The sequence below is a fragment of the Benincasa hispida genome, chromosome 3 (assembly GCF_027475165.1).
Source record: "Benincasa hispida cultivar pf3 chromosome 3, pf3_genome.v1.1, whole genome shotgun sequence".
NCBI classification, from domain to species: Eukaryota; Viridiplantae; Streptophyta; class Magnoliopsida; order Cucurbitales; family Cucurbitaceae; genus Benincasa; species Benincasa hispida.
Genome location: NC_143480.1, coordinates 36542786 through 36553012, shown reverse-complemented (window position 1 = coordinate 36553012; position 10227 = coordinate 36542786). Strand labels below are relative to the sequence as shown.

General features: G+C 34.1%; 1 pseudogene; it reads right to left on the bottom strand.

Annotated features, from left to right (window-relative positions):
• Positions 1-5935: 5935 nt before the first annotated feature.
• LOC120072904 (phenylalanine ammonia-lyase-like) lies at positions 5936-9837 on the bottom strand (annotated as a pseudogene).
• Positions 9838-10227: the final 390 nt, after the last annotated feature.

Here is a 10227-nt window from a genome sequence, read left to right as displayed (position 1 = left end):
TAGCCTCGTATCAATTATCCCGTATCTAGTATATCTTCTCAGTGAATTCTTTGAGGGTATTTATAGGTGAAAGCTTTGACTCTCTGACTTGTGGTCCCCACTTTATTGTTATGGAAATTTCGAGAATGGTGGAATAAATATTCCTTCTATTATGCAATCAGTCCATTGAAAAAGCACAACGGTTAGTTGTACACGTGTCAAAATCCTCCGTGATTGCGCCGCTCATTTGCATCTTCGATCGTGTGCCCGCATGCGGTGTTGTTTTTATTACCACATGCGATTGAAGTTCAGCTCTGGATCGATTGTCGCATGCGCCGTCATTGCGTTGATCGTTTATTCATTCTTGAATGATGGGCACAATGCGACGTAGATGCGTTAATCTTTCTCTCTTGAGCCATGAGCGCATACGGTGACTGGATATCCTGCAAAACAGACTTGAAATATTCTTTTCTACCATCGCAATTATGTTAGTGGGTGTATTGACGATAATTTATAATTATTGTATTTCTTAGCTAATTTCCATACAATTGTCACAACTTTACTCTCTTTTGGCCGTAATATCTAAATAAAGCAGTATAAATAACTTGTATTTCTACAAGTTATAACCAGGCTCGACAAGTGAAAGGAAATCTTAGTAGGTGGGCGGGGTAGCATGTCGAGTGTTAGAAACATGACCTATATAAGTCGAGACTTCAAGTCTCGACATGGGTAGACGGGGCAGGCGAGGAGCATGTCGAAGGTTGAAGACTCCACTTATATAGGTTGTGTTTCCACCACTCGACTTAATTTAAAATAAAAAAAAATGATTCTTGAACTTCTAAAAAAGGTACCACACTATTGGGGTTGATGCCCTAAAGTCTCGTGCCTACTAGTTTGTAAACAGTTTGTACGAATACTTGTGTTGTATAATATATGATATTTACTTCACATCTTGTTTTTTGCTCAGTTGCATGTTTTATTTGCTTTATCACAAACTAATAAATATAAAATCCCTGGTTATCTGCATGTAACATAAGCATGTATGTGGTGACATACAAGTGGATCCATGTCTTGAGTGATAACCAAAATGGTCTGTAGTATATGGATAAAGAAGGGAAACCTTATCCTGGTAATGCTACGGATGCGGCCTGCTTTGTGGAATGGTCACAAGTATTGTGACTTGTCACAGATGGTCTAATCTTGATCATTCGTGTTGGGGACATGCAAGTGGGGGCGTCGTATACAAAGAGATTATATAAGACCTGACCATGTAGTGTTAACGTCTCGTTATATAACATCGTTCATGACAGAGACTTCACTTCACTAGGATGACCATAGGTAACATGACCTCAATCCTGAGTGAGTTGGGAATTCCTGCCATTGAGGGCAGTCCTTTGATTTGTATGGGTGCGAGTGGCCAGGTCACTGATTCAAACTTACCATTTTAGGGATTCGTCTGATTTGGGAGCTGGGATTTCAGCTACACAAGATGGAATTCACTCATTCCTTGAAGCAAGGGTAAATAGATAGATAGCTCCCTTAAAAGCTGATTCCGGTGCTTGAACGATGTGGCGCCACATACCTTCTCTTGGCCCAAGAGGTGTTTACACATAGTTGGACTATGTTGTATTGTTCATTAGAGAAATCAGTGGTACCTAAAGAATGAGATGTAACTATAGGGGCAAAACGGTAAATTGGCCCAGCTATACTTATGAGCATCTGTGAAGGGTCATCGTACTCATGATTGGTTATATCCGATGGACACAGAAATATATCTGCGGTAAGAAGAGTTCGATTGTTGGTCTTTAGTGGAATGCCTGACAGTTAACGGATGGTGGATCTCGTGGCTAAAGAGTTTAGTCAGCTATTCACGTACAATTGGAGCTTCGAGCCAAAGGTCTATTAGGTCCCCTGGATAGCTTGGAAAAATTCAAGAATCAGTGTTTGAGTTAATTTGAAATGTTCAAATTGACAAGAGGGAGTTGATTATATATGATATAATTGAACTGGTTGATTATATATGATATAATTGACTAAATGTATGAGATACATTATTTTGGAGATGCTCATAAACAATCGCATAGTGTGCCGTGTTTTCGAAACGATCGTCCACCTTTTACTAAACGATCACTTAGTAAAACCTACACAATCGTGTAGCTTCTTCTAAACGATAAGCATTTAACTATATGATAGCTTCCTTTTCTCTACTACTTGCTTATCATCTACACAATTTGTTCTTCCTCATACCTCTACCAAACTCACCAAAGACTACACTTTGGGTTCTCACTTCGAGAATACCAAGGGCTCCATTTTAGTGGTGTCGTCCCCACTATTGTTCACTTGTTTGTGATAGTTAGTGTTGCTGCAAACGAATTGCTTGCTGGGCGATAGAGATCGTGTAGAGGTCTTCCACTACATCTGAATTCTAAAGCTTGAAGAGGGTCTTCAACTGGTATGAGAATTATTTCCCTTATTCTTTAGTGTTCGAAGCATGCCTTTAATTAGTGTTAATTTGCATAACTGTATGTTAGAATGTATATGTTGTATTTCGGTCACGGTGAAATCGGAAAGATTCGAACGCGCTCATGGATGCTTTCTGTTAAGAGATCCTTCATACACTACCCTAAATTTCTAAATAATTTAAGAACTGTTGGGATTAGTGTCCTAATTCTCCCGGAGTCTCGTAGATTGTAAACATTTACACATTGTTATGAATAAAATAAGTGTTATTTTATTTTGCATTTACTAATATCCAATAAACAAAGATTTGTGGTTATTGTATGTAAACATAAGCATATATATGAGATATACAAATGGATCATGGCTTAAGTGACAACCTAAAAAGGTCTGTAGTATAAGGATTAAGAAGGAATACCTGATCCTTGTGACATTACGGATATTGCCCACTTTGTAGAGGTATACAAGTTTTATGAACTACTATAGACGGTTGATCCTGACCATTCATGTGGAGACATGCGAGTAGGGGTGTCTTATACAAATTCTTTGTATAAGAACCGGACCACAAGATGAATAGTCTCTTTATATAATGTCGTTGATACTTGAGACTTACATCACACCTAAAACGACCATAGGTGACATGACCTTAATCCTGAGTGTCTTAGGAACTCCTGCCTTTGAAAGTGGTCCTTTGATTAGTATGGGTGAGAGTGGCTAGATTGCCAACTCAACAAGCCTACCTTTTTTGGGGTTTTTTTTAATTTATGAGCTGGGAACTTAGTTTCACAAGATGGAATTCACTCCTTCCTTAAAGCAGGGGTAAGTAGATAGATTGCTCCCTTAAGGGCTGATTCCAAGTCTTGAACACAGTGGCCACAATCTCTCTTTGGAAGAGAGGACTCGGTCTTAGTAGGACTATGACTTATGTTCATTAGAGGGATCAGTGGTACTTAAGAAGTTAGATGCTACAGGGCAAAATGGTAAATTGACCTAACTATACTTACGAGCGATCTGTGAAGGGTTATCTGGAGAGTACAGTTGTCGGTATTTAGTAGAGTACCCGACAATTAACGGATGGTGGATCCTGTGACTAAAGAGTTTAATCAGTTATTCACGTACCGTTGTAGCTTCAAGCTACAGGTCCATAAGGTCCCTTTGCTAACTCGATGTATTCAAGTTGAGAATCAGTTCTTGGTGTTAGTTTGAAGTGTTCAAATTGACAAGGGGAAATTCAATTATATATGACATATTTGGTATGATGTATAAGATATATCAAATGAAGGATTGATGTAAATATGATTTACATTAAGTACCATAAAATAGAAAAAGAACTATAGTTTATATGTTCCATGAGATGAATTATTAAAACTATATGTTATAAATATGATATGGTAAGTTGGTTATCATATTTATTTATAATAATATTAATTATTTGATAATTATCTCTTTTTCTCTAATAATCAATTGAGTGGGAGGTTATTGGTGGTTTTATGGTAACCGTGAGATAAAATGAAAAATATTTTCCTAATTTTAAAGAGTTCCTTGATTCAGAAAAGAAACTCACGGACAAGGCTATCAAATGAAATTGTTTCACTAAGTGAAAGCTCATAGAGAGACTAAACAATCGTGGACATTATCTATGCAATAGTTCATCAGCTGGTCGTAGCTAAATAATCACGTGGCATTGTCTATACGATAGGCTGCCATCTTCTACACGATTAAGCACATCGTCTATACGATAGACTGTGTCATCTCCCACTTGCTCAACCGTCTACATGATATTTGTTCCTCCAGTCTCTTCCTCTTATCAAGTTTATACAGAGCCCGCAACTTCTGGATTCTCACACCGAGAATACCAAGGTAACCATTGTGGTGATGTCCTCACTCAACTTGATTGATATCGAGGTTCTAGAGGCCGTTCATTGGGTTCGTGTTTGTTGTTGATCGTATTGTGCATCGGTCATTGTGTTCGAGGGCTAAGGTGTTGTTCTTGTTGAAGGTATCTTGACAGCATGCTGTAATTTCGTGTTGTTGCATGATCTGTTAGTTTCCGTTCTTGTCTGTAATTGTTGGTGTTCAATTTCAAATGGAATTTGGGACGATCCTTCCGCTGCTCATGGAAATCCTCATGTCTGTTTTCCTTCAAAAACTACCCTATTGCGCTATTTTTTTTTTCAAATTGTAATATTAAAATTAAACATCCCATAGGTTTCATCCCTTTCTTTCTTTTTTATTTTTGTAAGTTAAGTGACCAACAATCACTTCGTTTTAGTTTTCTTTGTTTATTTATATAATTTAAAGAAAACCAAAATCCATTATTTGTAAATTTAAGTCTCATGTGTCACTCACCCATAGCTCCAAGTGGCACTCTCTAATTGGTTCAATTTGATGATTTGACCGCCACATCAGCATCATGGGAATTTTTTTCGTTACGCTTCTTTTTATTAAATCTTTTTCATTTGAACTCCAATTTGGGTGATTCAATAGGCAACAGAATCATTATTTCAAGCTCTACGATACGGACTATTCAAAATAATAAAATTATTAGTAAATAAAATCAAGTTTGTTATCATAAAAAATTTATTAATTAATTAGTGAAAATAAAATAATTTGAGATTAAAGGTCAAAAAAGCCAACAAAATAAATCCTAGATCAAATCTCCAATAAATAGACTATTATGTCTTCGTATGAGGTAACTTGAATTTCTGACTTATACACTAATATCTAGTTCTCTTACTAACTTTGACATCAAACCTCTTTTTCTTTGTTTTGCAAGTCCTCTCTTAACTAAATTACAAATTTGTTGTTGATGTCATGTAAAGGTGAGGTTTGTTTTCTCTTAAACAAAATTTGGCATCAACAACTATTATTTACATTTTTCAAAATGGAAAAAGAAGACCTAAAAGGAAGTCGGAAAGAAAAAAAATTAAACACATAATTAAAACAAATTCAAGTGAATTAAGCGCATTAAAAACAATTTTATTCTGGCATATTTGTTATTAAACTTAGAATAATTTTTTAAATGGTAAAATTGTTGAAAACATTTTCAAGTATAGCAAAATATCACTATATAAGTGATAGATCGCGATAAACTTCTATCCCTAATCTTGTCTATTGCAATCTATCATTGATAAATTGTGATATTTTGCTATATTTGTAGATAAGTTGGTTCATTTTCCTTTATTTGATAACCACCTTAAACTTACAATCTTGATTTATCAACTTGTATTTACATGTGTTTACTGCAAGTAGCTTAATTCAACTTTTATAAGACATACATTCTTGATCGAGAGATCAAATGTTCAAAGCTCTCCACTTTAATTATATATTTACAAAAAAAAAAAAATACATTTATTGTTTTTTGAAAAAAGGAAAAGAAAGGTTGGAACAAGTAGAAAATGATGTTTAAAAACAAAGATAAGAAAAACATAACAAAATATTTATAAACCATCATGGAGAGACAGGCATGGGCATCCTCCAGAAAAATCGCACGATCTACCTAACATATGGGAATTGGAGCACCAGTCCACTCCTTCAAACATTCTAAGATAGAGTCAATCATCTTTCCTTTACAAAAAGTTGTGAATACTGTTTCACATTCTTCTCCTAGAGATATTACCTTTTCACCAATTAATTTTGTTCCTAACTCTTTCCTCAAAATCTATAAAGTGGGTAAGATTTGCATTCCTCAATTTGGTTCTTGATTTGTGCATTTCACTCTCATATACTTACAATGTATTTTCAACATTTTGTGGCAAAATTGCCTTCAATTCCTCTTCGAAAATAGCAATTTTTAAAGATTGAATTGTTTGCATTATTTTCATCATCACTATTTGTAAGTGCATGCTCAACGAAAACTTGTCTCAATTTCTACATCAATGGGTAAGTAACAGTACTTGGGTAATGTATATAAGCAAAAATGTATTCTCTATCGACAACCTTCAATAAGTCTTTCTCAAACAATCTTAAGGAATCAAGTACAATACTAGAGGATGTGATCAACATTTTCTGTGCTACTAGGCTTATAGTGCTTTTAACAATGCTCTTCAAATTTTCCTCCAAATGCCATAAGTCAATTGCTTGACATAGAGCAACTAAAAATGTAGAAGACATGAGTTTTAGAATGTCAATAGCTTCAACTGTTTTCCTTGAGGAAATTAAACCAAGGGAGTTAATATCTTAATTGTATTGCTCAACACTCTAAACATAACATGTCACTGGGTTTGCAAGATATTGAAGCTCAAAGCAATATGAAATCATAGCGATTTCAACACCTTTAAATCCATAATCCAAGCTTGGATTTCTACTTGCAAAAAGATTAGAAGGCAAACCGTATTTGTAGAAATCATTGACAAGTTCTGAGAATTGGGTAAACATGAGCTTTCCAATTGAAGCAATTAAACGAGTATTGTTCATTGAAACTCCGACCGGAGTTCCTTGAAAGTTGCCTCCATGCAGAGCTTTATTTTCTTGAAACATCAATCAAAGAGTTGTCGTTGACTGAATTAATCTCTCGCTCAATGGACTTCTTTGATAATCGAATAACATCAATCAATGGGCCAAGCCATCGGGGAGAAGTTATAAGAGCATAAAGATCTTGTTTTGGCTTCTGAAGAGGATCAATTTCATACAATTTCTTGGCAGTTTTCATATAAGAACTCCCATCTAAAGTGTGTTCTATATTGCAGCTGCCTCAATTTGACTAAGATGATCCTTCAATTTATGAGTCAAATAGTTAGCAAATTCAAACTTTCATTGCATAACTTCAACAAAGATGGCAGGTAAAATCTCAGTCAAAACAACCAAAATATTTGCCTCAAATAAAACAACATAAGCCAATCTAGAACCAACAACAGTGCTATTGACAAAAGTAAAACCTTCTTTAGGATGCAACTAAAAAAACCCTGAAGTATTATCAGCTTGTTTGAAAGCTTCCTTTGCATTAAGATTTTCTCCATTTGGACCAATAACTTTAGGGTTCGGTCGGCCAGTGAACAATCCATAAATGTAAGAAAGAGGAACAAGATCATCAGAGGCAGTAATGGTTCCACGAAGAGGCAAGCATGGAATGACATGATTTTAGAGTTTTGTTATAGCTTCCAAAATCTCAAATCTAATTTCGGAGTAACCTTGAAGAGGTGTATTAGTTCTCATCAACATGGTTGTCCTTGTAGCCGAGTGGGACAAAGTATTATTCAACTCGTCTCCACTTCCAAAAATCCCAGAATTAGGAATCTAATAAACTCCTTTTAAAGAGCCTCATCTTATTTGGTTCTTCTATGGGACGTAGCACCAAATCCAGTTGTGATACCATAACTATTAGTTTCCCTATTCATACTTTCCATAATCCAAACACTACTAGTTTTTATTCCAACTCTAGTAGACTCTGAAAGTTCGACAGTAACATTAGAGTCTCTACTAGCAATAGCACCAACTTGAGAAATGATTAGAGTCTCACCATAAAGCTTGACAAAAGACCTTCGTTACTCCTCCACCATGCACTTCACCTTATTAAAATGGCTGCCCTTGAGGGACTTGGCGACCACACCCCAGTTAAGTGGGTCATGAATGGAGCTCTTGCTTGACTAGGGCCATTTTGAGTTTATTACGAGAACTATAATCTTTTGTTTATGACTGAGTTGTAGGAGAAAGGAAATGATGCTATTAATAGAAATTTGGATTAGCATTAAGTGGGGTTGGTGAGGAAGGTTGGTGGAAACAACAAATTAGGACAAACAAATAGGGTAGTTGGGTTTTGTTAGTAGAGTGTGGGAGTTATTTTCAAAGGTGAAAGTTCGTAGACTTTTATATCTATTCATACTCAAAATACCTTACAAACTTTGATCTTTCTCTCTCTTTTCTTTTTTAATTTAATAATTTCTATCAAATTATGAAAGATGATAATTCATGTCTAATCTATTGGAACTATAGTTTTTTTTTTTTTTTTTTTTTTTTTTTTTTTTTTTTTTTTTTTTTTGTAGGAAGGAGAGGAAGTTGATTTCATTACAAAAATTATTATATTCGATAAAATATGGAGTTTAATGACTTGAGAATAGTCAAATGTTCGGATCCATGGTTAATGTCAATGGTTGGTTTTGAATTCGATATCTTTATAACTGGAAAAGTATCATTTTGATCAATGCATTTTAAAGTTTTTATGTTTCATCTTTATACTTTCAAATGTTAAAATTTTGAGATTGCATTCTCAACAAATTTTACAAATAGTTTTCTATGTTAGTTTTTTTAGTTATAGTAATGATATAAATAAGAGATCGAACTTCTAACTTCAAGAAAAAGAAAATATGTAAATTACTATTGACCTAAGCTCATTTTGATGTCTTTCAATGGTAACTTATTGGGTTTTTTTTAAAAAAAAAAAAAAAAAGAAAATGTTAGTTTATTGTTAAGTCATCTCATTTAAAAAGTTAGCATTTTTTTCTCAAAAAAGTAGTATAAATTTATTGACATAATAAATGCAAAAGGAAATATTGGGAAAATTAACATAATAATACCATAAGGATGAGGAAATAGAGAGTTAACATTAAAATATAGAGAAAAATCAATTTAGGGGTAGGAATCCATTAACATTAACAACAACAAATAACCAGAATAAGTTTAACTCAATGGTAATTGACATGACTTTCTTATTTTAAAAGTCGAAGATTTGATCTCTCATCCCATAATTGTTGTAATAAAAAGTAAACAAACAACTACAACAGATAAATTCACCAAATACGAGTGTAGTAACTATGAGGTCTAGGGTTCGAATCCTTCTACCTAACTATACTTTAAAAAAAATTATTATACATATAATTCTATATACAAAAAATCAGAGAAGGAAATAATCTAAAATAAAACTTGATTTTGAGTTTTTAAATGATTGCTCAAACTACCAAAAATAAATGATATTCAATTATAGTTATTTAGTAATTAATATTTTAATAATAAAAAAGTTTAATCGGTAGAATAATCTATGCAATGGCATTCTAAAAAAAATGATATTTAATAAATTAGGACATAATAAGAGACACAAAATTTAGGCAAAAATTTTATTTCATAAAACCCTTCTCTCTTCCTTTTAATAAAATTTATAAATTTCAAATCATAATTAACCTATATCCTCTTTTGAACTCGAAGGCTTAAATCTTAAAGACATACGAATAATAATAACAAGAAGACAAAATAATGTTTTTTTTTTTCCAAAAAAGAAAAACAAACAAACAGATAAATAAAAATAAGGGATACATTTCATTTTTTACAAAAAAAGGCTTATTGGTCTCTCTATTTTCACTAATATCAGTGACTATTTACAATTTAGCCTCACCTACGTTATATATATATATATATATTTACTTATATATTTCTCTCTCCTCCGTACATAATTCTCTCCCCCATACATATGTTCTCTCTCCCCCAATAATGTATTTCATATATTCTCTCCCTCATAATTCACACCCATTTCTTCCCCCTCTCTTTCTTTTCTCCTTCCCCCTTCCTCTCTTTTCTCCTTCTGATGATGTGAGTTGTAGGTGGTAGACGATGGCATAGGGCAAATTGATGACTCGACACGAGGTGACACGAACGACTTGGGATAAGTCGATGGCGCGGACGGCGTGGATTGAACCGACGGTGACAAGTTAAGTAGATTTGGTCAAGGGTACGACGGGCAAGCAAATTCGGTCGACGACAACGAGGAGAGAGATTCATGGTGGTCATGGCTAAAGTAGAAGAAGAGATGAAGATGGAGGGTTATGTATTATAAACCCCCATATGAAAATAGACTTTATTTTT